This window comes from Sciurus carolinensis, chromosome 16 (assembly GCF_902686445.1).
Source record: "Sciurus carolinensis chromosome 16, mSciCar1.2, whole genome shotgun sequence".
NCBI classification, from domain to species: Eukaryota; Metazoa; Chordata; class Mammalia; order Rodentia; family Sciuridae; genus Sciurus; species Sciurus carolinensis.
Genome location: NC_062228.1, coordinates 47,612,369 through 47,640,260, shown reverse-complemented (window position 1 = coordinate 47,640,260; position 27,892 = coordinate 47,612,369). Strand labels below are relative to the sequence as shown.

General features: G+C 40.2%; 1 pseudogene; it reads left to right on the top strand.

Annotated features, from left to right (window-relative positions):
• The first annotated feature begins 762 nt into the window (after positions 1-762).
• Positions 763-27,649, top strand: LOC124966099 (sal-like protein 4; annotated as a pseudogene).
• The last annotated feature ends 243 nt before the right edge of the window (positions 27,650-27,892 follow it).

Sequence of the window (27,892 nt, the reverse complement as noted above, 5' to 3'; positions counted from 1 at the left end):
CTTCCCTCTCCCAAACGTGACTCCCTGGGGCTTCTGCTTGACTTGGCAATAGACATACATGTTTGCATTCTGAGACATATTTGGACATTTGTTTTGGTTGCCCTGAATTACTCATACAGTCCAGGAGAAGCTTGTTCTGCTGGGGTTTATCACTGATTGCAAAACTAACCCTGGCTAGCAAAATGGGTAAATTCCACTTAGTGCATTGTGTGTTTTGTCATGTTTGTAGTGGTGTGTGTGTGTGTGTGTGTGTGTGTGTGTGTGTGTGTTTGTGTGTGTGCACCCATGTGTATTTGCTTTGAAACAGTTTCTACAGAAAAAAAAAGGTAAGATGTTGCCCACCTGCACTGTTCTGGCAGGACTTCTTCACATAATCCTCCTGGAAGTTTCTGCAATGCTCTTCTCCTTTCCTGTCATCCTGTTTCTGCAGAACTGTGAAGATTTGCTGAGACTCTCCAGATGTCATCATCTAAAGTCATCTGAGACATTTTCATATTGCCCATTCTGGAGTGAGAGGGTATAGGACAGGATGCAGTGAGGCCTGTGACCTTATTATATAAACCAAGTATTGTTGGAAGAAAGCTAAACTCATCAAAAATGTTAAATTCTATTCTTTGATCACACTCTCAGAAGCTGGCACTACTGATTATTGGTAATAATTACTGGGACATGCACATGAAGGGGATCCATTTCCTAATTCCTGGAACTTGTGGTGGAGAGGGCAAGTAACCTTGGTTCTCCCAGCACCCAGATGTTTGCACCATGTCTAGGCACAAGTAGGTGAAACCCCAATAAATCAACTCTGAGAAGAACCAGAGCAAGCATCTAACTGCAGCCAGAGTTTGCAGATTTCACCCCAGCAGCGCAGGTGTGCTCCAATGAACCATGTAGGAAACGGTGATGGAGGTAATGGGGAGAAAGCCATGGTGAAGTGGTTCTGTTGGGAGAAGACTCACATCTGTGAGTAATGCTGTGCCAGTTCTTAATCTCTCTGAATTTTTGCAACACAAGAAAAATCGCATTAGAATTTCTCCTGGTCTCATCATTAGTGACAGTGAGGTGTGAGTACCTTCAGAGGACTTCTCTAGAGCTGTACTGAGCAGCCAGCTATGGAGCCCAAGAAGTAAGAATGGTCACAGGGAGAGTAGTGGTACTAATAGGGGACATGAAGGAGAAGTTGGGTCTAGAGTCTGTTGTGTACTTGAAGGCAGAGACTGCCCTACTGCCCACACCACAGGACATGAGCTATTTACCCAAAAAGTAAAGTGACTAACACTGATACACCTCTGCAGGCACTCCTGGTCACCAAGGTGGAGGTGAACCATTGGAGTGTGGATGTGCTGCCAGCCAACCCTGGTGCCTGGTGCCAACAGCATCCCTGTGTGGGTCCTCAAGCAGAGTCTGTATCTGCAGCAGCAGCAGATCCAGCACATGGAGGAGCTCCACATCCAGGTAAACATGTGGGCTGCACATGCCCTCCACTCTAGTGTGGTGGGGGCTGACACCCTGAAGAACTTAGGCAGCCACTTTCCCAGTAGGTTTCCACTGCAATGATTGCTCAGCTAGAGAGATGGAAGACAACGTCTGCTTCTGTATGCCTTGAAAGGAATCAAGCTGTCTCATGCCAATACCCCTTCCATGGCCATTTCTTTGTCATCAGGACTGACACCCTTTCCCCTAAAGTCAGATGTATTATGGGTGCTCCTGAATGTCATGTCTTGCCTCCAGAATGCTTTGCTACCTCAGGCCCTGTACTCTGTGTAATTTTCACCATGACACTAATCCATCCAAGAAAGGGAAAGGGAAGTCAAACATCTCCACTGTGGATCCATACAGTACTTTTTTCAGAATTGATAACTTCTTGCAGATCTACCTCTGCTCCCATATTGGAGAGAGGCTCTTTGTGTGCCCTGTCTGTAGTCATCACTTAACCACAAAGGGCAACCTCAAGGTATACTTTCATCAACACCCCAGGTGAAGGTGAACCTCCAGTTGTTTTCTGAATTCCAGGACTAAATGGTGGCACACGATGGCATTCCCTGTGCTCTCAGTTCTTGTCCTTCAGATAGCAAACTTGTCCTTGTAACAGGGACTCCTTCTGTAGGGGTCATCAAAATCTCTCTTTAAGGACTAAAACTTAAGGATCTCATAGGTGGCCCATTGTCCAAGAACTGGCAGCATAGGCCTTCTCCAGAAAGTGAGCCCATGCTATGGACTGGAGCCAAACTATAATTCAGCAGTGGTTGGTGGCTTACAGGGGGAGTGGAACCTCTGAGCTAGGTTCAGAGATCTGAAATTACAGCAATTAATGGTGAACATCAACAACCAACCCTAGTGAATGTCTCATTTGCCATTGAGTCTTGAGCTGCCAAAGCTCTCAAGTTGCATTACTGTACCGACACTGGGGAAGGCCATTCCAGTGTAAGATCTATGTCCAAGCTTTTTCTACCAAAGGCAAAAACCATATCATCGAACCAATGCATCTGTAAAGATTCAGCATTCATGCCCCATCTGCCAAAAGAAATTGTTGAATGTACATGGGTGATCAGATTCCCAAAACACCTTTCTGGAGACTCCTTGCCACTTGCCACCACTCACTCTGTGGTTATGACTTCCCTAGATACCTTTGGGGGAAAGCGAGCCCTACTTTGGGCCTTCAGTGCTACAACAGCTGAGAAAATGGCTTGGTGGAGATGCCTGACAAATGACTTGTCCTCACACGTTGTTGACTAGGAGTATCAAAGCTGAAGCCCAGGTGCTATGGAAATCATGTCCTTCCAGGCAGTGTCTCTGGCTAATAGCTAAGCAGAAGCATCAAGCCAAAGTCTCTTGATGCTGGGGGCAAAGCTAAGAGCTCTGAGAATAGCTTCCCTGCGATGGAAGGTTAGAGCAGTCTCCTGTTATTGTTTATTAGAGCACAGCCTACCATGTCAAAGTTGAAGTTCCCAGCATTTGTAGGACCCTTCACCAGGTTCCCAGTCTTGACTCCTTTGTTAGTGGCCCAGGCACACTGATAGGCCTAGCAACATGGTGTAACACAGAGTGGGAAGAACTTCTCAACCAAAAATTCCCTTCAGATTCGTGAGTGGACATGCACTGGAGAGAAGGCTTTGTGTGCAATGTTCATGGGCAAGCTTCTACTACCAAAGACAATGTCCATTACATCACCTGTAGCAAACAATTGTTTGTGGAGCAAACGATAACTCAGCTTACTATGACAGGAAGCTAGCCATCAAGAACACAATGCCTCTGTTGGGTACATATGGAAGATGTCTCAGCAATGTTTTCCAAGGAAATCCTGGCCCCATTAATGCATGTACCCTATTGTGTGGAACCAGTTACACCAACATGCTCAATAGTGACTTGGTCATGAAGACTAAGGAGATATCAATGGTTCAAAGTGATGACATTCCCACCTTCCCAGCTTTCCTGAGGACCAGCTTTGTGGCAAATAATGCCACTCTCTCCAAGATGGATGACTTCCAACCAGGTACCCGTGCCAATGTGGAAAAACCAGGTGTTGCTGAGAGTATTGCCAAATGCAAATTCCCTTACATCAGAAAGAAAACACAATCTTGGTCAGTTAAGCTTAAGGAGAACTTGCATGGAAGAGGAAATGCAGACAAGGAAAAATTGCCATTATCTGTGCTATTTTTGGCTTTAAAGTACCCATCTTCTCCTCCTGTTTTCTTTTTTCTATTGATGTGCAAATTATGTTTATAGTTGTGACCATGACCTTGGACAATCCTACAATCACAATTGTTGCGATGCTTCTTTGCAAAAAATGAAAACACATGAAAAAGGGAAAAATTGAAAACTAAAAAATGCATACCAAACAATTTTTTTGTTTTTAGTGTATTTATTAGTGCTTTATTGTTGTAGACATTAGTGGGATTCATTTTGACATATTCATACATATGTAGAATATAAGTTGGTTTACTACAAATTTGAAAAGAAGCAGGTCTTGCAAAGTAGATTTGTTACTTGTGACAAAATATGTGGAAGACTTGTACAGCTTAGAGTGACTGTTTTCAAAGACTGCTACTTACTTCAAGGTAAAACAGTTGGAACCATGGTGGAAAAGACAACTACTTAGCCTGATCCTGTGTGTGGAGTACTGTTTACTTCTATGATAACCATATTCAGGTGAATGGAAAAGGTCCATCATCTATTTAGAGACCTGTTTTGTATGCCCCACCAATCCTATGCCTTTTGTTTTGGTTTTCTTTTTAAACATACTTTAAAAGAACAAAACAACAAAAACTAAGGTTTTAGAATTAAGAAAATTCCTTCAACCTTAAGTAGTATACCCTCACATGGATATATTTTAGTTCTTAGGGAGTCAGTGTGTGTGTTATTGCTAATCTAAATGCAGTTCATTTGAAGCCTCAAGAGTGCCAGCCACTGCACACAATTCACAGATGTCTTTGTCTTCCTGAACACCAGAAGAGGTGGCACCTGACTGGGGACTCTCCTGTGACTTAATGTAGCTCTGTAGTGCCTTCTCTATTAAAGAACTGCATTTTCATTCTTTTAAAATGTTTCCCTCCTCTACTCTCTTCCCCCGTTCCTATTACTCTATTCTATTTGTCTCCCTTTTATTTATCTATAGTTTTTATAATTAGTTCCTTAAAGATATACATAAAGGTGAAATTAGCTGTGGTACATTCATATACGTACATGGCATAATTTGGTCAATTTCCTCCCATGGTTCCTCTTTTTTTCCATTCCTCTTCCCTCCCCCTCAGTTTCTTTCCTCTACTCCACTAATCTCCCTTCTATTTTCATGGAATCCCCCTTTTTATTTCCTTATTTCTCTCTAGCTTCCCTCTATGAGAGAAAACATTGATCCTTGTCTTTGAGTATGGCTTATTTAACTTAGCATGGTGTTCCATCCACTTACCAGCAAATGCCACAATTTCATTCTTCTTTATGGCTTAGGAAAACTCCATTATGTATAGATGCCACATTTTTATTCTCGAGAAGAAGCTCATGAGAGGGCATATTTCCTATCACGGGTTCACATGCTTAAAAAAAATTGTTTCCCTTAGTGCAAATTATGCCATGTAATAGTGACTATTTTAATCCTCCCTCCCCCAAGTATTCCATGAAATTGGAACAGGCAAATCCTGGGTGTAAAATATTTAATTTATCTACCTCACTTATTTTTAATTTTTGTAGCCATAGTCTCTGTTTTCCTATTTCATGACCATTGAGATCATTCCAGGCCCTGGCTTAAACTTAAGAGTTGATGTGTTGTTGGTAACAGCTGAACATTCAAGATATCTTCATGATTCCTCTTTTCATAATCCCCCTTTGTACATGAAATAATATATAACAAACAATGAAACATTGCTCTAATGGTTTAATGAGGAAGAAGAAACAAAGACCCCACTACTGAGTCAAGAATTCTTTCCCTGCATCTATCGAAATAATCATGTGAGTCTTGACTTTAAGTCTATTGATATGGTGAATGACATTTATTGATTTCCTGATGTTGAACCAACCTTGCATTCCTGGGATGAAACCCACTTGATCATGGTGCACTATCTTTTTAATATGTTTTTGTATGCGATTTGCTAAAATTTTGTTTAGAATTTTTGCGTCGATGTTCATTAAGGATATTGGTCTGAAATTTTCTTTCCTTGATGTGTCTCTGTCTGGTTTAGGAATCAGGGTAATATTGGCCTCATAGAATGAGTTTGGGAGAGTTCCCTCCTCTTCTATTTTCTGGAATACTTTGAGAAGTAATGGAATGAGCTCTTCTTAAAAAGTTTTGTAGAACTCGGCTGAGAACCCATCTGGTCCTGGACTTTTCTTTGTTGGAAGGCTTTTGATGACTTCTTCTATTTCATTACTTGAAATTGGTCTATTTAAATTGTGTATGTCCTCCTCATTCAGTTTAGGCAAATCATATGTCTCTAGAAACCTGTTGATGTCTTCGAAATTTTCTATTTCGTTGGAGTATAGATTTTCAAAAGAGCTTCTGATTATGTTTTGTATTTCAGTCGTGTCTGTTGTGATATTTCCTTGTTCATTCTGAATTTTAGTGATTTGGGTTTTCTCTCGTCTTCTCTTTGTTAGTGTGGCTAAAGGTTTATCAATTTTGTTTATTTTTTCGAAGAACCAACTATTTATTTTGTCAATTTTTTGTATTGTTTCTTTCATTTCAATTTCGTTGATTTCAGCTCTCAGTTTAACTATTTCCTGTCTTCTACTACTTTTGGTGTTGGTCTGTTCTTCTTTTTCTAGGGCTTTGAGCTGTAGTGTTAGGTCATTTATTTTTTGAGTTTTACTTCTTTTATTAAATGCGCTCCATGAAATAAATCTTCCTCTAAGTCCCCTTCATGCTCAAAACACTAGAAAAAATAGGGATAGTGGGAACATTCTTTAACATTGTAAAGGCCATCTACACTAAACCCATGGCTAATATCATTCTAAATGGTGAAAAACTGAAAGCATTCCATCTAAAATCTGGAACAAGGCAGGGATGCCCTTCTTTCACCACTTCTATTCAATATCGTCCTTGAAACTCTAGCCAGAGCAATTAGACAGACCAAAGAAATTAAAGGGATACGAATAGGAAAAGAAGAACTCAAGCTATCCCTATTTGCTGATGATATGATGGTATACTTAGAGGAACCAGGAAATTCCACCAGAAAACTTTTAGATCTCATAAGTGAATTCAGTAAAGTAGCGGGATATAAGATCAATGCACATAAATCTAAGGCATTTTTATACATAAGTTATGAATCTTCAGAAAGAGAAATTAGGAAAACTACCCCATTCACAATAGCTTCGAAAAAAATAAAATATTTGGGAATCAATCTCACAAAAGAGGTGAAAGACCTCTACAATGAGAACTACAGAACACTGAAGAAAGAATTCAAGAAAACTTTAGAAGATGGAAAGATCTCCCATGTTCTTGGATAGGAAGAATTAATATTGTCAAAATGGCCATACTACCAAAAGTGCTATACAGATTCAATGCAATTCCAATGAAAATCCCAATGATGTACCTTACATAAATAGAGCAAGCAATTATGAAATTCATCTGGAAGAATAAAAAACCCAGAATAGCTAAAGCAATCCTTGGCAGAAAGAGTGAAGCAGGGGGTATCGCAATACCAGATCTTCAACTCTACTACAAAGCAATAGTAACAAAAACGGCATGGTATTGGTACCAAAATAGAAAGGTGGATCAATGGTACAGAATAGAGGACACAGACACAAACTCAAATAAATACAATTTTCTCATACTAGACAAAGGGGCCAAAAATATGCAATGGAGAAAAGATAGCCTCTTCAACAAATGGTGCTGGGAGAATTGGAAATCCATATGCAACAGAATGAAACTAAACCTATATCTCTCACCATGCACAAAACTAAACTCAAAATGGATCAAGGACCTTGGAATCAGACCAGAGACCTTGCATCTTATAGAAGAAAAAGTAGGTCCAGAGCTTCAACATGTCGGCTTAGGACCAGACTTCCTCAACAGGACTCCCATAGCACAAGAAATAAAAGCAAGAATCAATAACTGGGATAGATTCAAACTAAAAAGCTTTCTCTCAGCAAAGGAAACTATCAGCAATGTGAAGAAAGAGCCTACAGAGTGGGAGAAAATCTTTGCCAATCATACTTCAGATAGAGCGCTAATCTCCAGAATCTATAAAGAACTCAAAAAACTCTACACCAAGAATGTAAATAATCCAATTGACAAATGGGCTAAAGAAATGAATAGACACTTCACAGAAGAAGATATACAAGCAATCAACAAACATATGGAAAAATGTTCAACATCTCTAGTAATAAGAGAAATGCAAATCAAAACCACCCTAAGATTCCATCTCACCCCAATTAGAATGGCAATTATCAAGAATACAAGCAACAACGGGTGCTGGCGAGGATGTGGGGAGAAAGGTACACTCTTACATTGCTGGTGGGGCTGCAAATTAGTGCAGCCACTCTGGAAAGCAGTGTGGAGATTCCTTAGAAAACTTGGAATGGAACCACCATTTGACCCAGCTATCCCACTCCTTGGCCTATACCCAAAGGACTTAAAATCAGCATATTACAGAGATACAGCCACATCAATGTTCATAGCTGCTCAATTCACAATAGCCAGATTGTGGAACCATCCTAGATGTCCTTCAATTGATGAATGGATAAAGAAAATGTGGTATATATATACAATGGAATATTACTCAGCCATAAAGAATGATAAAATTATGGCATGTGCAGGCAAATGGATGAAACTGGAGAATATCATGCTAAGTGAGATAAGCCAATCTCAAAAAACCAAAGGAAGAATGATATCGCTAATAAGTGGATGATGACACATAATGGGGGGTGGGAAGTGTTAGTTTTGGGGTTGGAGTTGGTTTTAGGGAGGGTGGCAGGAATGGAGGAAGGAAGGACTGTATAGATGTAGGGGAGGGGTGGGAGGGGTGGGAGGGGTGGGGGAAGGGAAAAAATGGCAGAATGAATCAAACAACATTACCCTATGTAAATTTATGATTACACAAATGGTATGCCTTTACGCCATGTACAGACAGAGAAACAACATGTATCCCATTTGTTTACAATAAAAAAAAAAGATTGACTTAGAAGCACTCTCTACATTAAGAAAGTTAATATTCTGAGAGTTATTATATAGATATATTTTTCAGTCTGCAGTTTGTTTTCTTTTACTCATGATATTTGTAACTGTGTAAAACATTTTAATTTTATCAAGTCAAATATATCAATTCCTTTATGGCTTCCGGCCTTTGATATTACTTAAAAAAAAAAAAAGAATTCTTTCCCACTATGAGGCTTTCTCACTGCTGAGCTCATAATTCTTTGACAATGTGATCTACAGAGAAACCCTTGTAGGACCTCCTGATGCTGTCTGTCTGTTGGAAAATAAAATTTGGATGTTTTCTCCACCAACCTCTCTACCTCCAAGAAGAAGCTGGCACTATTGTTCTGGGTCAGGAGCAATAGCATTTCTTGTAAAGCATGTTTAACTTCCTTTGAACCCTCATCACAGCCAAATTTCAGGACCCAACTACTGTGGATTCAAACTAAAATGACCTTCAACAGAAATGCATGATCAGAAATAGGCATATTTTCCTCAAATTTGGAATGGGAAAAGTTTCACTCTCATATAACTCTTGGAAGGAATAGTACACAAATATGTAAAATATTTCAACTTGTGCCCATTTAGTTCCATTTCTATCATTCTGTGAACCCTCTAGGGTGAAGAAATGTGCCTTGTTATAATTTGGCACTTAGGTGCCTGCAAGAGACGCTTAGTAAATATGAGCTGAACGAATGCATGAAATAATGAAATATCACTTTCTTAATAAAGCTACCTCCCTTAAGCTACTAGCATTTCTGGGAATTTTGTCATTTTGTATTTATTTATTTAAATTGACAAAATTATACATATTTACAGGGTACCATGTTATGTTTTTATACATGTATACATGTAATGTTCAAAATAGGGTAAACATCCATATCTCCTTAAATATTTATCATTTTTATGTGGTGAAAACTGTTTATTGCAGCACTATTCACAATAACCAAGAAATGGAAACAACCTAAGTGTACCTCAACTGATGAATAGATAAATGGTCATACACACAGTGGAATACTATTCACCTATAAAATGACTGTCATTTGTGACAACATGGACAAGACTAGAGGTCATTTTGTGAAGTGAAGTATGCTAGGCCCAGAAAAACAAATACTGCATAATCTCACTTATATGTGGAATCTAAGAGAAGCTTATTGAAATCAAGAGTAGAATGGTGGTTACCAGAGGCTAAGGAGAGTAGAGTGGGGAGAGGGATAGGGAAAGTGTGATCAATGAGAATTTTTCATTTAAAGAAACTCCACTATAATTGTCAATTACTATAACATTTACAAATTCATTACCACTCATTTTCATTATCTTATTATATCAGTGTAACAAACTACCCCAAAACTTAGTAGCTTGAAATAATAACCATTTATTGTTTCATAATTTTCTGGGTTGATGGAGGCTCAGTTGAACAATTCTGCTCTGTGAAGTTGATTAGATTGTAGATGTCTGGGGACTTCACAGGGTTGTGCATCATGATGGCTCCCTAACATGACTGGCTGGTAGTTGATGCTGTCTTTTGGTTGGGCATTCAGTCAGGGTTGTCAGGTGGAATGCCTATTCATGACCCCTCCATGTGACTTGGGCTTCTCATAGCATGGCAGATGGCTTTGAGAGTGTCTATTTTGGGGTGTGGAGTGTGTCGGGATGGGGATTTAACCCAGGGGTGCTTAACCACTGAGCCACATCCCCAGTCCTTTTCATTTTTTGAAACAGGGTCCCACTAAGTTACTTAGGGCCTTACTAAGTTGCTGAGGCTGGCCTTGAACTTGCCATCCTGTCTCAGCCTCTGGAGCTACTGGGATTACAGGCATGTGCCACCATGCCTGGCCTCCAAAGTGTCTTAAGTGTGAATGTTTGAAGAGGCAGGAAATAGTCCATTTTAAGGCTAGGTAAAATATTGCTCAGTACTATTTTGGCTACATTCTATTAAGTTAAGCAGCCATAGAGTCACCTTTGATTCAAAGAGAAGGAACATAAAATAAACCTTTTGGTGGGAGAGTTGAGAAAGAATTTGTGATCATCAATCACCATATTGTCTATGTATTAATTAACATGGAGGACAAAACAATGCTAAAAAGGAACAGTAATCTAGAATGAGTAAAAAGATTACATCAGGAAAACTTACTAAGTAAGTAGTTTGGTTATTGGAAAACAATCAACCCAAATTAATTGAAAGTCAAGACTGAGATGAATATTGTGAAAGAGATTGCTGAATGGTCAATAAAAAATCTTTGAGGAATTATGGTAAACAGGGATATCCTGGAAATCCAGAGATGTGTAAATGTCACTTCTATTTTTAGAAATGGGAAGAAAGTGAAATTACAGCAAAATTTGATTTTGGTATCAAGCAAGGATGCTAAAAGATATTATTAGAATGATTAAGTTTAGCTACATGTGTTACAAATTCAAAAAAGTATAAAAATGTGAAAGATTATTTTTCTGTACATAAATAAATATAGAAGTAGGCAATATAAAGTTGTTATGGTAGCTTCATGATGTTATTGGAATCCATCCATATTTTTTAAGCTCATTAGTTGGCCACCCCTATTCTCATGGTCCAGAATGGTGGCTAGCATTCAAACCATCACATCCACATTTCATAGTGAATAAAATGGAAAGAGGAAATAGTTCATTATCTCATATTTTAGAGAGGTTTTCTGGGGGCTGCCATATATGATCTGCTTATATCATTGACTAAAACTTAATCACAGTCATGCCTACCTGGATAATGTACTCATAATTTTGGGTGGTCATTAGTTCATATAAGAATTGGATGTTTTGTAAAAAAAAAAAAAAAAAAAAACAAGGGCAGGGCTGTGGTTGTGGCTCAGTGGTAGAGCACTTGCCTAGCTTGTGTGAGGCAGTGGGTTCAATACTCAGCATCACATAAAAATAAATAAAATGAAGGTATTGTTCCATTTACAACTAAAAATATTACAAAAATAAAATAAGGGCAGACTCAATTTTGGAGTAGGCAACTAGTAGTTCCTACTCCAGATGTTTTGTGACTATCAATAGAATCCAGTGTGAGTTTTCTAAGAAATCATGTCAGAAATGCTATGGTTTTAGGAATATGGTTTCCTTTCCCTTCTGAGTTTTAGCCAATGGTGTATGCAGGCTCATTTCATATCAGACAATCTTATCTACCTTCTCAGACTCCCTTAGCTTCTTTGTCTCCTGGTTCTGTTGCCATTTGTGTTGCAGTAATCTCCATGTGGGCCCAAAAGATCCTTGAGGCTGAGGCCCAGACTCTTGGTTCATCTTGTCATTTCCCAATGCAAACACAAGCATAGGGTGTGGAATCTAGTTTTGCCAGTAACTTTCAGGAAACTCAGGTGATGCAACAGAAAAGTGAGTGTGAATTAACTCTACATGGAGTGAACTTTGAACTATGGGACAGAGGAAGCAGGGGTTAATCAGCAGATATATACTCCATCCCTCCTTCCATGAAGTATTCTCAGACTCCACTTTATGGCATGGTCTGTTCAGAGATGTCTTGTGTGGGTAAGTGACTGGCTATGTCTCTAAGAAACAGTGTCAGTTCATTGTTTTACATTTTCTACCTGTCTGTTGGTGTCTTATTTACCCTTAACTCTCACTCTCCTGTGATTGAAAAGGTTGGACAGAGAGTGACAGACAATGCAGGGATAGCAACAAGGGAACACCTCGTTTGGTATTCCTTATCCATAGAAAAAGAGTGACAAAGTGGGCAAGAGCTGAAAGAGCCCATGCACCTGACTCTTAGCCAGTTCAAGGGAAAGAATAAAGGAAAAACACTATTGGGTGACCTTACTTCATAACAGCTGGCAGCAGAGGCACACCCTGGTCTTCCTGTCCAATCCAGCTGGCAGGTAATAGGAGAGACAGTGTGCTGCTGTGTTATATCACAGGCATGGTGGCCCTGTCCAGTGTTAAACATGGCCTGACTAGGCTAACACCACTCCCAATTATCCTTTCCTCTTCCCTTGGAGCGGAACAAGGGATGAAAATTGAGAGGGAGAATGGAAACCCATTCTCTGGGAAATCTGAAAAGAGAAGGATAAGGACTGCTTCTCCAGGAAGAGAGGATCTCATTTCTTTCTTTGAAAGGGTAACTAGGATTTTAAATAATCAGACACATATTAGAAACAGCCCATCTAGATTTCAAGAAGACAAGTGACAAGGCCTCTCATGATATCCTTTGTGTCATCCTTGGCACAGCTGACACTTTGGGTAGGGTAATTCTCCATTGCGGGCATTGTAGCAGCTCTCTGGCCAATACCCACTTGATCCTAATAGCACTCTCTCCAGTTATAACCAGAAATGTTTCCAGAAATTGTGTAGTGTCCCCTGGTGGGCACAATCTCCCCTGTTTAGAAACCTTTGCTTTAGATGTTGCTGGGAACTTAGTCTTATCTCTGATCATTCCATTGCCTCTGTACAGTGGTTTATTCACACCTCTGGATTTAAACATTATCCCTCCATGATGATTCCTACATCTGTCCTTCAGCACTCAAGATTCTTAGATCTAATTATCTACAAGATATAGATAACTGGATATAAACCATGTACCTCAAACTATGTGCCAAAAATGAGATATACTGTCTTCCCTGCACAGCTAGTCTTCCTGTATCCCTTCTTGGTAAACAGCATCATCAGATTACAAAGTTGCCAAGGTCATGTTGAGCCTTCTCCTTTGTCACCACCACACTGAATTAGTCAACACACTTTCAATCCTGTCACCTCTACAGCTTTTTTAGCATTCAGTACTCTCCAGTCCCACAGCTACTGCCTTAAAGCAGGCTTTTATAACATCTTGCTTGAATTTGTGTCCTTGCCTTCAGTCTTCCTTCCTTCCAGTTTGTTCTTGACAAAGCAGCAAGAATCAGCTTTCAAACACATGATTGTTTTTGCTCAGGTTGGCTCAAAGCTTCCTTATAGCACTCAGGATGTAATTCAAGTTCCTTACTTTGAAAACAAGGCCTCTTGCGCACAACTGGATGGAAGCAGAAAGAGACAAGAAAGTTGCTTTGGGTATAAAACTTAAGAATGTACTCACTCCCAGGTCTTTCAAATGCAGGGTTGTCATTTGAGAGCAAGTATCACTTTAAATGTTACTCTGGAGCTGACTTGCTTGCACTACCCACATTGCTTTGCCTCTGCTATTCTGATTTCCTGTCTTATCACTTCCAAAGCCAAGTGCTCACTTGTAACAGTTTGCTGCTGTAAGACCTTTGGACTGCTACCATAATACCTATCTTACCAGCGGACTCTTCCTGGAGCTTCAGGGTAATGACAGACTTCAACATTGCTGACTTAGAATATTTATTCTGTTAGTGCAATTGAGACTCCCCAAGTTTGAGGCTTCTGCTAGTCATTGTATCAGAGCAGAGACTGATGCATACATCCTAAGTGAATTCCCAATGGAAAACCTAAGTTCTGAGCAGACCAAAAAGTTTGTGTCTCCTTATTGGTGCGGTCTCTCTTTTTGGCAAATATAGAAAAGCAGCCAGATTTTTATCCAGAATCCTAATTGAATAACAAGGAATCTGAGCTACAACAGCAGGGCATGAAGGGTCACAGGGCAGGAAGAGGGTCAATTGCCTGAGTGTAATGGTGTGTGTCCTCAAGCTCAAGTTTCCTGCAGCACTCACCTTGACATAGAGGTTGTGTTAGTTCCCAGTGACTACAGTAACAATTTCCCAGGCTGGTTTAAAAGAAGAGAAATGTATTCCCTTACACACCTGGGACCCATAAGTACAAAATCAGTATTGCTAGGTCAAAATCAAGGTGTTAGCTGGGCTGCACTCTTTCTGGAGGCTCCAGGGGACTGTCTTATTTCTTGCCTCCTCCAGATTCTAGTTCTGCCATGCACTCCTTAGCTTGTGGTGCTCGAATCTCTGCTTCTGTCTTCTCATAGCCTTCTCTGTATGTCAGCTCTCCTTCTCCCTCTTTCTTATAAGGATACATGTGATGGAACTTAGGCCCACTTGGATAATGCAGGATAATCTCATCTCAAGATCCTTAATTTAAGCACATCTGCAAAGTCACTTTTGTCATATGAGGTAACATCTGCAGGGTTCAGGGACTAGGGTGTGCATATTTTGGGGAGGGCATTTTACAGGCTATTTCTGGGGTGGAATGCTCATTTGAGCTGTGCAGAGCCCCTTCACTCCTGGTTGGTTGTAGAGACACTGATGATCCTTGCTTTCTGAGTCTTCTTTATAGAACCCCCAATATAAGCATTTTTCTGCTATTAATATCTTTTTTAAAAACAGTATAATTCAATCAGCATTTTTTAAAATTCCAGTCATATTCCAAAGATATCTCTTTGAGGCCATTTCTGAAATCTTTTTGGTGGGACGTGGGTGTCCCCAAATTTCCAGCCATGAATTGTCAGGAACTATACAGATTATTTTGGTGAATGCTCATCCATTACTTCATCCCTTCCTGGATGTGCCTAGATGTCACACTTACTTCCTTCCATTTATTGGCTGCAACAGACACTCTGGAATAGTCACATACTAAATTCTCTTCTCAGCTATTCTACTCCTGCCACACATCCCAATGCACACAGGCATGTGCACACACAAACACAGAGTACATTTCTTCTATTTCTGGAAGCTTCTGGATAATTGTCTCACTTTCATTACTCTTTGGGTATGTTTAGATATGGGCAGGATTGAATTTTTTGCCTCTTATTAAATGTCAATACAAATCAGATTTAGCTTGCTTAGTGCTCCCAGCCAGCTTTGAATTAGTTAGGACTACAAGTGTACAAAACAGGCAGACTTTTAATGTGTTGATTTTCTCTTACTTAGTGTAGAACATTTAGGATATCTATGATGCTGGGCAGCTTTCTGAAAGCCACAAGCCATTTCTTCCATTTTGCCAGACAGGAGAGCTGCAAGAAAACTGTCAGCATCTGCTTGAGAATGTAACTCATGCATTTGACAAGCTCTTTATATTCCATGCATAAGGGCTAGTGATAACCAAATCATGATTGAACATTAATCCTTGACTTTCAGAAGAACATATTTAATTCTACTCTAGTTGTAGATTACACTTCTTGGGACCCATACTTTTCTTTATCAATATAAAGCAGATGTGATTTAATATTTAACATGTAAACACATGGCTCAGTCTCATGGGTGACCACTTCTGGTCACCAGGTCCCAGGAGAGTACAACATCCCCATTCAACAGAAGTCTTTCTGTTGGTTTAAGGTGGTTGAGGGACTTGAGTAAATTGTTTTCTCTTTTGCTACATACTATTTCTTCTATTAAGTAAATGATAAATTTTATTCAGTTTGCTTTGGTATACATAAGTGTAGTAGTGTGTTGCCTGTTGACAAAAAACAATTTCCAGAGGAGAGCTTATCTGATGCCAATTTATTGCATAAAATATTAATCTCTGCCTCCTTACAGAATTAAGAGTGAACAAATTTTCCTATAGTCATGTCTCACTACCACCTGCTCCTAGGAAAACTCTCCAATCTTATCACAAACCATTTGTTGTTATGAAATTATCCTTGAGTGTGTTTCATTAATTTGTACCTCCTTCTCTCCCTTTTGTCCTTCCTCCCCTTCCATCTCTGTTTTTCTCCATTTCTTCTTCCTTCTATCCTTCCTTCCTTCTCCCCTGCCCTTTCCTCTTCTTCCTGTGTTTGAAAGAAACAGTGGTTACTCATTATATGCCTACAGTGTGGTGGGCACTGTGCTTGACATGGTGGGAAAGATGAACTCAATAATGCAGCTCCTAGCACTCTGAATGCAGCACCTGACTTGAGAGGATCAGAAACATCTTCAGGGGGATGACAACTTTGAAGGAGAGTTGGGACTCTCCAGGTAGATAAGGCCAAGGCACTGATTGTCAACAGAGGCAATAGCACAAATACAAGAGCAGGGTAAGAAAAACCATATTCATTTTCTCTCCCTTTCCCCTTTCCTCCTTGTCTTCCTTGTGCACATATTTGTTGTGTGCCCCTGGTGTGGCAAACACTGCTCTAGGTCCTGAGACACAGGACCAAATAAGAAAGACAATATCCTCACCCTCTGGCAATTTATTTGCTATAAGTTGGAATGGCACATGACTTTCTGGGATTGATATGTTTTGTAATGTATTCAGGGGCACCCTTGTTCCATGAGATTGTTCAAAAATTGGGAAATTGTGCATTCTGAATTTTCTTCTCTTGGAGATGCACAACAAACAATTTCATAGTCAAGACCCTGGGAAGTCCTCCATCAAGAAACCTGTTATTTTCATTTATTCAGCATTTCTCCAATGTGTTTAACTAAGGGTACTTTATTTTAAGTAGGAGTTATTGATATTATGCAATGATAATTTTCTAAGAGTCTCTACAGGAAATGCTCAAGCATTTCATTCTTCCAACCTCTTTGCTCATTATATCTGTTACATATTTTCAGAGTAATGCTGCATAAAAACAGTCACAAAACCTTCATGGCATATAGCAATAAGTAGTCAGTAATCACACACCTTGGCAGAATTTGCCTATAGGCTGGTCTGGTTAGTTCTTCTCTAGGGCAACTGGGGAAAATTAGCTGTGTCCTGCTTGTCTCAGTCTCCAGCAGACTAGCCTGGGCCTATTTCCTTGGTGGTAGCTGATGTAAAAAAGTGGAATTGTGCATTTCTCCACATTCCTGCTTTGTCAAGTTTTCTAACATTACAATGTGCAGAGCAAGCCAAATGGTTAAGACCAGAATCAAAATGGCAGTGGTAGGGAGCTGGTGCATACCATGTTACAGGGCAGAGATCAAAGATACAGGCTGATGGTGGCAGGGGGAAACTTAGGGCCATTTTAGTATTTGCCCACACCTACCAAAGGCCCCAACTCAGGTATCACCTCTTTCATCAAGACTCTTCTGAATTCTTCTAATCCATACCCATTTTTTTCTATTGAGATTCTTTACTATGAATCTAGTCCTTCCTGCTAGGACCAGGAACTCTTTAATTCTCATCTTGTTTTGCATTGGCTCCCCCAATTAGATGATAAACTCCTTGAGGGTAGAGACCACTTTTTTTTTCTTTATTCATATCTCCCAGAGCACCTGATATGTTGCTAGTCATGCAGAGAGAAATGGACATTTACAGAAGACTAATTCATTGTTACCCTAAGTTTCTAGACTCATGGGAAGCAGGGTCTAAGGTCAGGCTGGCTTCTGGGTGTTGTCCCTGAAGCATAGTCCCTGTACTACATATTCAACTCAGGTTTATGCCTACTTACTTATAGGGCCTGGATCATCTCCAGGAGGTCAAGCTTTCCTGCCAAAGAAATATCAGAAAAGCCCTGTAGCAGAGCTGGAAATTGTGCCTGTGTATTTTTGCTCTTGTGTTTTCAGCCTTTGCAGGAACTATAACCACTTCCTCTGAACTTCAGGCCATGTGGGCACCTCACCTCTCTTGTGGTAGTGGTCCCCCTAAATTTGGGCCAGTCAGCTCATTCCTTCCTGACTTATGTGGGCTTCCTGTCTGTTCTGGGCACAGGGTCTGCATTTCTGACCCTATGGTGACCTGGTTGGAAAGGAGGGTGGTAGAATGAGCAAAGCACTCTGGGAGTGTGCTCCTCAAAGTATGAACTCTGGGCCAGCAATGTGGGCTTCAGGGGAGAGCTTGTAAGAATGGTGCTACCCCAGACTTCCTGAACTAGACTTCAATTTTAACCAGAGCCCCAGAAACATCTACTCTGTTCCCCTGTTCCCCAGCTCTGCAACCTGGCAATTCACTTCCCTACTATTTTATCATTCATAAAGCTGAAGTACTTGGACACATTCATCTTCTCCCTAGTGTCAAATTGGATATATTTGATTATGCTTGCAGTCATCTGATTACTTTGTTGCTTTGTTAGAGAAGTAAAAAGGTGTGGGAAGTGGTAGAAAGTCATATTCTGCACAACATCAAGAACTTCTAGAGCTAGAAGGAACTTTATTGAACATCTCCTCTAGCTCCTTGTTTTATGGCCACTTAAGGCTAAGCCTTATAAAGGAGAACATCCATCTCCTGCTCTCTGTACCCTTAATATACAAAGTGTGGTCCCTAGACTGGCATCATGGTCATGGGGATGCATGGAAGAAATGCAGATTTTTGGACCCCAAGAATTAGAACCTTTGAGTAAGAATCCACATTGACCAAGACCTGCTAAGTGATCCATACAGAAAAGTTTAGGGAATGCTGGGCTCAATGATATGGACTCTGGGAATGCTTAAAGACAAACGAGGCCTAAAATAGAAGCAGCATTTCACAGCTATAGGAGCACTGGCCTTAGAAACAAACCTGGATTTGGATCTCAACTTGCCACTTCTAGACTTGTGGTTTTGAGAAAGGTACTTAACCATCTGAGCTTCAGTTTCCTCCTTCATAAAATGCATAAAGCATTTAGTATGGTATGTGGCACTATATAAGTGCTTGGAAAATGTTAGAACAGGTTTTATGGTTAAAAACACAGATTCTACAAGAAGACTGGCTGTGTTTATAATCCTGGATCTGCCACTTACTAGCTGCATGAGTGTCAGCAAGTTACTTCTCTGCGCCTCAGCTTCTTCATCTGAACAATGGGAAGAATGATAAGATTGTGATGAGAATTTCATGGGATAATATTTGCAAAATATTTAAGTACAGCCTGGCACAGAGTAAGATCTAAGCATCTGTAAAAAATTATAATATTGTTATTTGATAGACTTCATGAGATGAGGAGAATCAGGCACACATACACTTTTTTATGTGCGGTGTTGTGGATCAAACCCTGGCTCACACATGCTAGGTAAGTGCTCCATCACCAAGCTACATTCCCAACCTTCATGAACAGTTTTAAATGTCAGTAAGAGAAGGAGCTAGGTCTTCCTCACATAAAGAAAACCAGAAAGTATGCAGCCCCATGTTGGCTTTCTGATATCATCAGGATCCAGATGCCTCTCTTTTGGTTTTGCTATCCTCACCATGTGGACCATAGCCTCATGGTGGAGGATGGTTCCTGCAGTTCTAGCTCTCATTCCTGTGCACCAGGTCAACACAATGAAGAAGGTAAGGAGAGTCAAGGGGCTTTGCATTAATTATGGATTACTGTGCCATAAATAACCCTCGAAAAACTGGGGCTGGAAATAATAAATGTTTACATGTCATAGCTTCTGTGGGTCATAATTAGGAGCTGGTTAGTTGTGCAACTGTCCCTCAGGTGCTCATAGGCCACAATCAAGGCATCAGCGGGGCTGCAGTTGTCTCAAGGCTCAACTGGGACAGGGTCTGCTCCTGAGTTCACTCCTGCAGTTGGCAGGCCTCAAAAGTCCCCTTTCAAACTCACTTATGTGGGTCTCTTCACAGAGCTGCCTCATGACATGGTGGCTGGCTTATTTTTTTAAATTTATTTTTATTTAGCTTTTAATTTTTTACAGACTGCATTTTGATTCACCATTTCATTTCTATGATTGTACACGATGTAGATTCATATCATTCGTGTAATCATACATGTACATAGGGTAATGATGTCTGTCTCATTCCACCATTTTTCATACCCCCTCTCTCTCATTTCCCTCTACATAATCCAAAGTTCCCCCATTCTTCTCTCACTCCCCACCCCACCACCCCCATTATATGTCATTCTCCGCTTATCAGGGAAAACATTCAGCCTTTGCTTTCTTGGGCTTGGTTTATTTCACTTAGTATGATATTCTCCAATTCCATCCACTTATTTGAAAATGCCATGATATTATTCTTCTTTATGGCTGAATAGTATTTCATTATGTATATGTACCAGAGTTTCTTTATCCATTCATCTGTTGAAGGGCATCTAGGTTAGTTCCACAATCTAGCTATTGTGAACTAAGCTGCTGTAAACATTGATGTGGCTGTGTTACTGTAGTTTGCTGATTTTAAGTCCTTTGGGTATAAACTGAGGAGCGGGATAACTGGGTCAAAAGGTAGGTCCATTCCAAGTTTTCTGAGGATTCTCCATACTGCTTTCCAGAATGGCTTCACCAATTTGTAACTCCACTGGTGGCTGGCTTCTTGCATCAGAAGTCCAACCCTCACTGAAGGGGAGGGAATTGCATAAGGGCCTGAATACCAAGAGGTGGTATCATAGAGGCTGCCTAAGCACAGAGTCCTTCCCAGGGACTCTGCTGATTTCAAGCAGCCTTTCTGGAATTCTTACACAACAATTTCACTTATAGTTCATAGGCCAGAGCTCAGCCATGTGGCCATACAAATTTGCAAGAGAGGTTGAGAAATAGTCTTTCAGTTAGATGCATTTTTTGAAAAAAATTTTTCATTGATGGACTTTTATTTCATTCATTTATTTATATGTGGTGCTGAGAATTGAACCCAGTGCCTCACACTTGCTAGGCAAGCACTCTACCACTGAGCTACAATCCCCAGCCCCTAGATGTGTTTTTACTCTGAATGAAAATCAGTTTCCTTGCTAAAGAAGAAAGGGAGGATGACTAGTTCAAATTCTATACTTCTAACTAGTTCAAGATAGTGCTGATGCTGCTGGTCTCAAAGTGTGGTCCCAGAACAAGCAGCATCAGTATCAACCAGGAAGCTGGTTAGAAATGCAAATGCTTTGCCAGTTTCAATGATACATGCTTATAGTCCCAGCCATTTGGGAGGCTGAGGCTGGAGAATCACAAGTTTGAGGCCATTCTGGGCAATTTAGCAAGATCCTGTCATAAAATAAAAAGAACTGGGAATGTATCTTAGTGGTAAAGTGACCCTGGGTTCAAATCCCTAGCACCGACTTGGGCTGAACTCAGAAACTTGGACTTGCTGACTCAGAAACTCTAGGGATTGGGCCTAGTGATTTATTCTCACAAGCCCTCTAGGGGATTCTAATACTTGCTCAAACGTGAGAGTCATTGATATAGAGGATAAGTTAATTGTCATTCTCTTAATAAAATATGTAATTTTTTATAAGAACTGACAATTTGATATTGTCTTTTAGCATGGTCATGAATGGAGAGACTTTTAAAGATGAGATGTGCACTACCTAATGATTACAATTCACTTTGTTGTTTCCATCTTGAGGTTGCAAGAAATTTTATCAGGTGATGATCTGTATTGAATGGATAAAGCTTGAGGGTATGTTTGGCAAAGGAGATCATAAATGAAGTTTCCTTTATGTTGGACAAAGAGTTGTACATTCTCAGTGGCTGGAAATTCCATACTTAAATAGTAGAACCAGAGTAGGCTTATGTAAAGTACCACTTACATAATTAAATCCAGCACAATTCCAGTTGTCCATGTGCCCAAATTTCAGTAAGACAGAATACCTCTGAGTTTCCTTTGCATCCTAAAATGAGGATGGTAATAAGTACAAATTTACTTGGCAAATGTAAAACACTGAACTCAGTCTCTGATGCATAGTAAAGGTCAGTATTATGATGTATTTTGTCTTCTTTGTCTTTATCTAAATAACGTATAAATGATTTGTAGTAATAACACTTTTAAATGGTTTCAGAACTTAGAAGGAAAGAAAGTGTTCTAAATTTGGTTCTGGATTCCTTGAAAATCTGTCTTTTGTTTTATTCCATTTCTCTTCATTATGTCAGTTTACATCAAGTTACATAATTATAGTGCCATTTGGTGTTGATTGTCAATCTTCATTTTCCCCTTATTGTTGTTACCCTCTTTTTCTTTTTGCAAATGGGTTTTGTAATTTAAACACTCTGGTTCTTTTTTGTTTTGTTTTGGTTGTTTGATTTTCCTTTTAATTAATTATTCCTGACAAACTCTTGCTTCTGAAGAGAAGAGGAGAGCAGTCAGAATCCATCACTTCTAGTGTGCCTCTATCACAGAAGGGAAATATTACATCATGCTGAGGTGATACACTGCTGAGAACAACCCTGTCTTTCTACTCCTGCATCTGTGTCTACGTAAGTATGTGTGGGGGTCTGTATGTGCCTAAATTCCAGCATCCTCTCTTCTCCCTCTCACACCTCTGCTCTAGTACAATGTGCAGCCTCCCTCTTTTGGCTTGTTTGAAATACCTGCTTCTGTGGGGGTAACATCCCCAGCACCCCCTATTCCAATGCAAGAGGAGAGAGAATCCTATTTGTTTTTGAATACTAGGTTTCTTCTCTCTTAGTGGAACTAGAGGGTGGCACATTTTCTGGGGGCAAAAATTCAACAGTGAAAACTAGCACGCCTTCTGAGGGCTCTGGGCCACACCGGAGCCAGCAACCCAGAAGTGTCTTTTATGGCCCTCTTCTCTGTAGTTTTAGCTTAGGGCCTTAAAGACAGCTGGCACATAATCTCAGGGAGAAAGGCCTTTACTTGGGGGCTGTGGAGTGTGTTATTCTTTTTAGACTTTCCTTGTGGTGAGTAGGGTGCAGTAGAAAGTTGTCAGGTTGCCCCGGGGACAGACCCTGGACTACGTTGGTGTATTACCTTGGGGTCCAGTCAGGGACAGAAGCCCTACTAGCTGTTTTAACAGGGAGGTTTGTATATAAGGATATTGTTAATGAGATAGAAAAGTTGTTATCTAGGTAACCCAAAGAACAAAAAGGGAACCTAAGGTGTCATGAAGTAGCAACTTCATGAGGGAGACCAAGGGATCAATGGAGGAGGCTAGAAATGACAAAACTAGAAACCTAGAGGATGGGCCCTTTTTGCTGAAACTCAGACTTTTGGAGACAGGCACTGCCTAACTGGGGCCAAGCTCAGGAGGGTCTCATGGACCTGAACACAAACCCCTGGTGAGAGGGATTTTGGCTGGCAGAGTCACAAAGGGTGCAGGTGCTTTGTGGAAACTCAGTACCAGAATCACCCAGGAAAGCAGAGAAGTCGAGGTTTGGGGCCGAGAGAAAATAAATTAATAATGGAACAACAACTTAACAACTAGCAACAAGTCTAACAAGTCAAGTCCCCCCCCCACTATTAGGCACATCCTAGGACAATGCTTATCAACCTTAAAGTGTGTTAAAGTGTGGGGATCCCCTTAAAGTGTGGGGCTCTTGTTAAAGTGTAGCCTGTCTGGAGTGGGGCCTATGACTCTACAGCTCTAAGAAGATCCCAGGTGATGTGCATGACTTGAATGGTAAGATCCTAGGAGGCCTAGAAGAACCCAGAGCTTCTGCTTTTGTGTTATGTGTGGAGAACAACCCTTTGCAGGGCTCCTTGTTGTATACCTGTGTTCTTGGGACACCCTCAAGCATGTGTGATACTCTCCTCTCCCACATTTCTTCCTGTCTGGGACTTTTTCATTTCTTTCCTCCATATCAAATTTGCCAGAACTTGGTTAACTGTTGGAGATTATGAGTGGTACTAGGGTCAAGACTGGGCCCTTTTAAGTGACAGTAACTTTTGCACCTAATACTTTCCTTGCCTTAGTCAAATAAGGATGTAGGAAAGGGGTCCACTTGGGCTGCTTTTAGGTAGTTTCTGCAAAGGACCTGAAGATGACACTCAATGGATGACCACCATACTGTGATAACTCTAGAGGGTGTTTTTTGTTCAATGTCCAGTTTTCTGTTTAAGAGTTAAGGAAGAATCATAAAAACACACATTATCTCCCCACAGGCTTTCAGTACCATATGTTTCCTGAGGGGATTATCTTGCCAGATCAGAGTGAAGAGAAATTATATTGTCCTCAAACAACTTGAATGACAAGACCATGCTTCATAAATTGAAGGTATAAAAAGCAGGGTGGAAGTCTCAGCCAAAAAGCAGAAATCTGGGAACATCTTGAGAAAAACAGCAGCCAAAGAATAAACTGAAAACACCTCTGGCCACCATCAACCTTTGGCAGCTTGCTACGGGATGCACGTTGGTGCTGAGCCCAGCAGCTCCATAAGTGGACTCAGCCACTGAATTCCCTCTGGTGCAGGGTGGGGTGGTATTTAAAGCTGGCTGTATGCCTCCTTTTCACAAATGAGCTTTCCCATCTGCAAAGAGGGTGCAAAGGTGAGTGGATAGTTAACCACAGGAGAGAGAAGATGGAGCACTAGAGGAAGGGCACACTCCCCAGCAGTTTCTTAGCACCAGACTTAAAAGTAGAAAGGCTGCTCCTGAGCAAGGTGAGTAACTAAGGGAACTCACTGAAATTCAAAAGGACCATAGAGACACAAAAATCAGAAACTTCAATGTAAGAAATGATGCATTAGAGATGCTCCAGCTTGGTTGCTGACGGGAGGGAGAGCACAGGCAGAGAGAGAGGAAAGCACAACAGAAAAAAAGAACTGGCTTGGGGGAACCTGTGGATTAGAGAGGGAATCTGATATTAATAGACCCAGAGTCAGTGGGGGAAGTTCCGAGTAAAAAGCAACAAAAACTTAGCCTATAGCTAAGTCTATAGCTTAGCCTATGGGTGGATAGTTAGGTGGGAAGTGGGGTTGCCAGTGTGGGAATCATTTATAAGCACTGCATGGCAGCAAGCAGAGGCAGAAGACCAGGAACTAATAAAGGAAGTTGCCAATTGACCCACCAGTTGCCTATTAGGGGCTGCAGAGTGTGCCTAGACAAGTGTGATTGAAATAACCACATGGGGATTTGTGCCTAGCCATTCAGGCTCCATATACTGAGCAGACAGAGCTCTCTTTGTTGCTAGCACCCCCAAGAGCCTTTGGGAAGATGCCTGTAATGGTCAGACAGGAGCATCTTGACTCCAGAGCTGATGCTGGGTAAGTCACATCCATAGCAGTGAATGTGAAATCTGGGGGGGGTTAGATCCTACACCCTAAAAGTGGAATTTATAAAGAGGCACCTGAGATCCAGATGTCCAGCAGAGATCAACATCTCCCCAACAATAGGGGGTGTGGATCCAACCTCAAATACCCACCAACAGAATTCCAAAGGTCAGCCAGGAGCCCCAACTACAGGAACTTCTAATTTAGAACCACTACAGGAGTACACAGTTTGTCAGCACTCCCCAGTCTTTCCCACCCTATACTGGCAGATGGAAAGCTGAGAGCTGCTACAACCAGCTTGAGCTCCTAGCCACATTGGCTGGCAGCTAGATGAGGAACACAAAGATGTTGGACCTAGTAACTCACAGCCCTTGAGCCAAGGGTTACAGAGCCCCCAAATAAATACAAAGAATGAAAACCCACCCATGTCAATAGTTTTGATCACCTCAGTGGAAAGAAATCCTTTATTTATCATTTAGAATTTTTATCTTGATTCCCTGTATTACTCTTTTTATTTCAGTTTTTAAATATTTTTCAAATTTCATTTCCTGATATTTTATTTTTTCCATCCTCTGAGACTCACTGCATGGATAGACACACACACATATATATGTATATATATATTTTTTCCATATAATTTTACTTTGATTTTAATTGCTTTCTTCTTAAACCATTCATTGTTTAGGGTTGGATTGACTTAGGTGGGGTAAAATTATGTGCATTTGTTTGTACCTTGTTTTTAAATTTTTTAAAGGTTGTTGACTAAACTTTATTTTATTCCTCTATTTTTATGTGATACTGAGGATTGAACCCAGTGCCTCACACATGCTAGGCAAGCACTCTATCACTGAGTCACAACCCCAGTTCTGTACCTTGGAAGAAAAAAAATCCATCTCAACTGATGCAGAAATTGAAGACCTCTGAAAACATGAGGAAAGGGGAAAACAAATCTCCCCCAAATTTCACAATCCCCCAATAAAGAATCCCACATATATGAAAGTGAATGAAATTTCAGAGAAAGACAATTAAAAATTGATTATTAAAATGTTTGATCAACTAAGTAGATCTAAGTAGATCTAAGGAATGAATTAAGAGAGCAAATACAGGAAATGAAAGATCACTTCAATAAACGAATAGAGATAATGAAAGAAAGAAAACCCAGTCAGAACTCTTGGAAATGAAAGACATAATGAATCAACTAAAAATTCACTTGAAAGCATCACAAACAGATTAGACCCTGGATATATGGCTGCTAAATCCTGAGACCCATACTTTGGTTAATACACTTTTTCTGTAAAGGGATAGACAGTAAATATTCCTGAGAATATTTGAGAACTGTATGGTCTCAGTTGCTACTACTGAACTCTGCTGTTGTACCATAAAAGTAGCTTTAGACAATACATAAACAAATAACTTTGGCTGTATTCCAACAAAACATTTATAGAAACAGGCAGAAGATTGGGTTTGTCTAGTATACTGTGGTTTCCCAATTTCTGCTTTATACACATGGCAAAAATTGAAAATGCGATACATGTTCTTGGTTTAATTCTTATATAAATTGAGAAGGATAAAGAATGTGAGATGTAAAGGAAGAAGACAGAAGGGAATAAAAGAATTGCATGAGGATGAGGAGGAGAGCATAGATGAATAAACTAGATGGAAGGAGAGAATAGATAAGAAAAACAGAAAAAGAAGGAAGATATTAAACAACTTCAACTTTTTGAAAGCAATAAGATAAAATATGAGTTTTGAGCCTTACCCAGAGCTGTGTTCTAGTTTTTCTGTGCAAGACAAATTCATGTTCCTCACATCATTCTATTTAAATGACAAACTTAATCAAAGCAGGCACAATGAAGTTTGTGATATTAAATCACTGTCAAGTTATGCCTCTGTAAAAATAATTGTCTGACTGTCAGCTAAGTAACACTTTAGAAATCCATAATTTATGACCAGAGATGATGAAATCTAGAAAACATTTCCCAGGAAAGAACTGTTTTAGCTGCTTGATAGCAAAACAAGTTCTCTGTTATTAATACACTGATGCCTATGATGTCTTCACTATCTCAGAGATTAAAGCATTTCTTGGAGATGTCAAATGCCTGATATTGCTAAAACTCTCAGAAAGTTTTGGAGATGGTTATCCTTGTTTTGTAAACATTTTCCCCTTCAACATACTTTGAAAGATGATTGCAGATGTCTTTAAAGAAGCTTTCTTTTTTATAGTTTCCTTATTGGCATCATCACTTTCCTGTGCCAGCAAGAACATTATCTGAACCAGCAGTACAAAGACTTAAAAACATTTGAAGAGGCAATTCATGCTGCCACTTTAGAGAATGTGTTTTTCCTAAAACATAGGAATCTGGGGACTGGGAAATCACTCAACTATGAACAGTGGATCAAATAGGACCACTTGAGATTTCTGGAATGTTCCCTGTGTCCAGAGGTCCTTGTGGATGTGAGTGTCTCCTGTGGGGGCAGTATGGTGTAATGGTTATGGAATCTCACTGGCTTTGGACACACATCACCTTGGCTAGACTCCTAGTTGTCTGTGGCTCACCCTTTTCATCTGTAAAATGGACATGATAATACCAGTATCTGTCTTAAAGAATCTTTTGAAAGGTCAAGTGTATTAAATACCTGTGAGCAC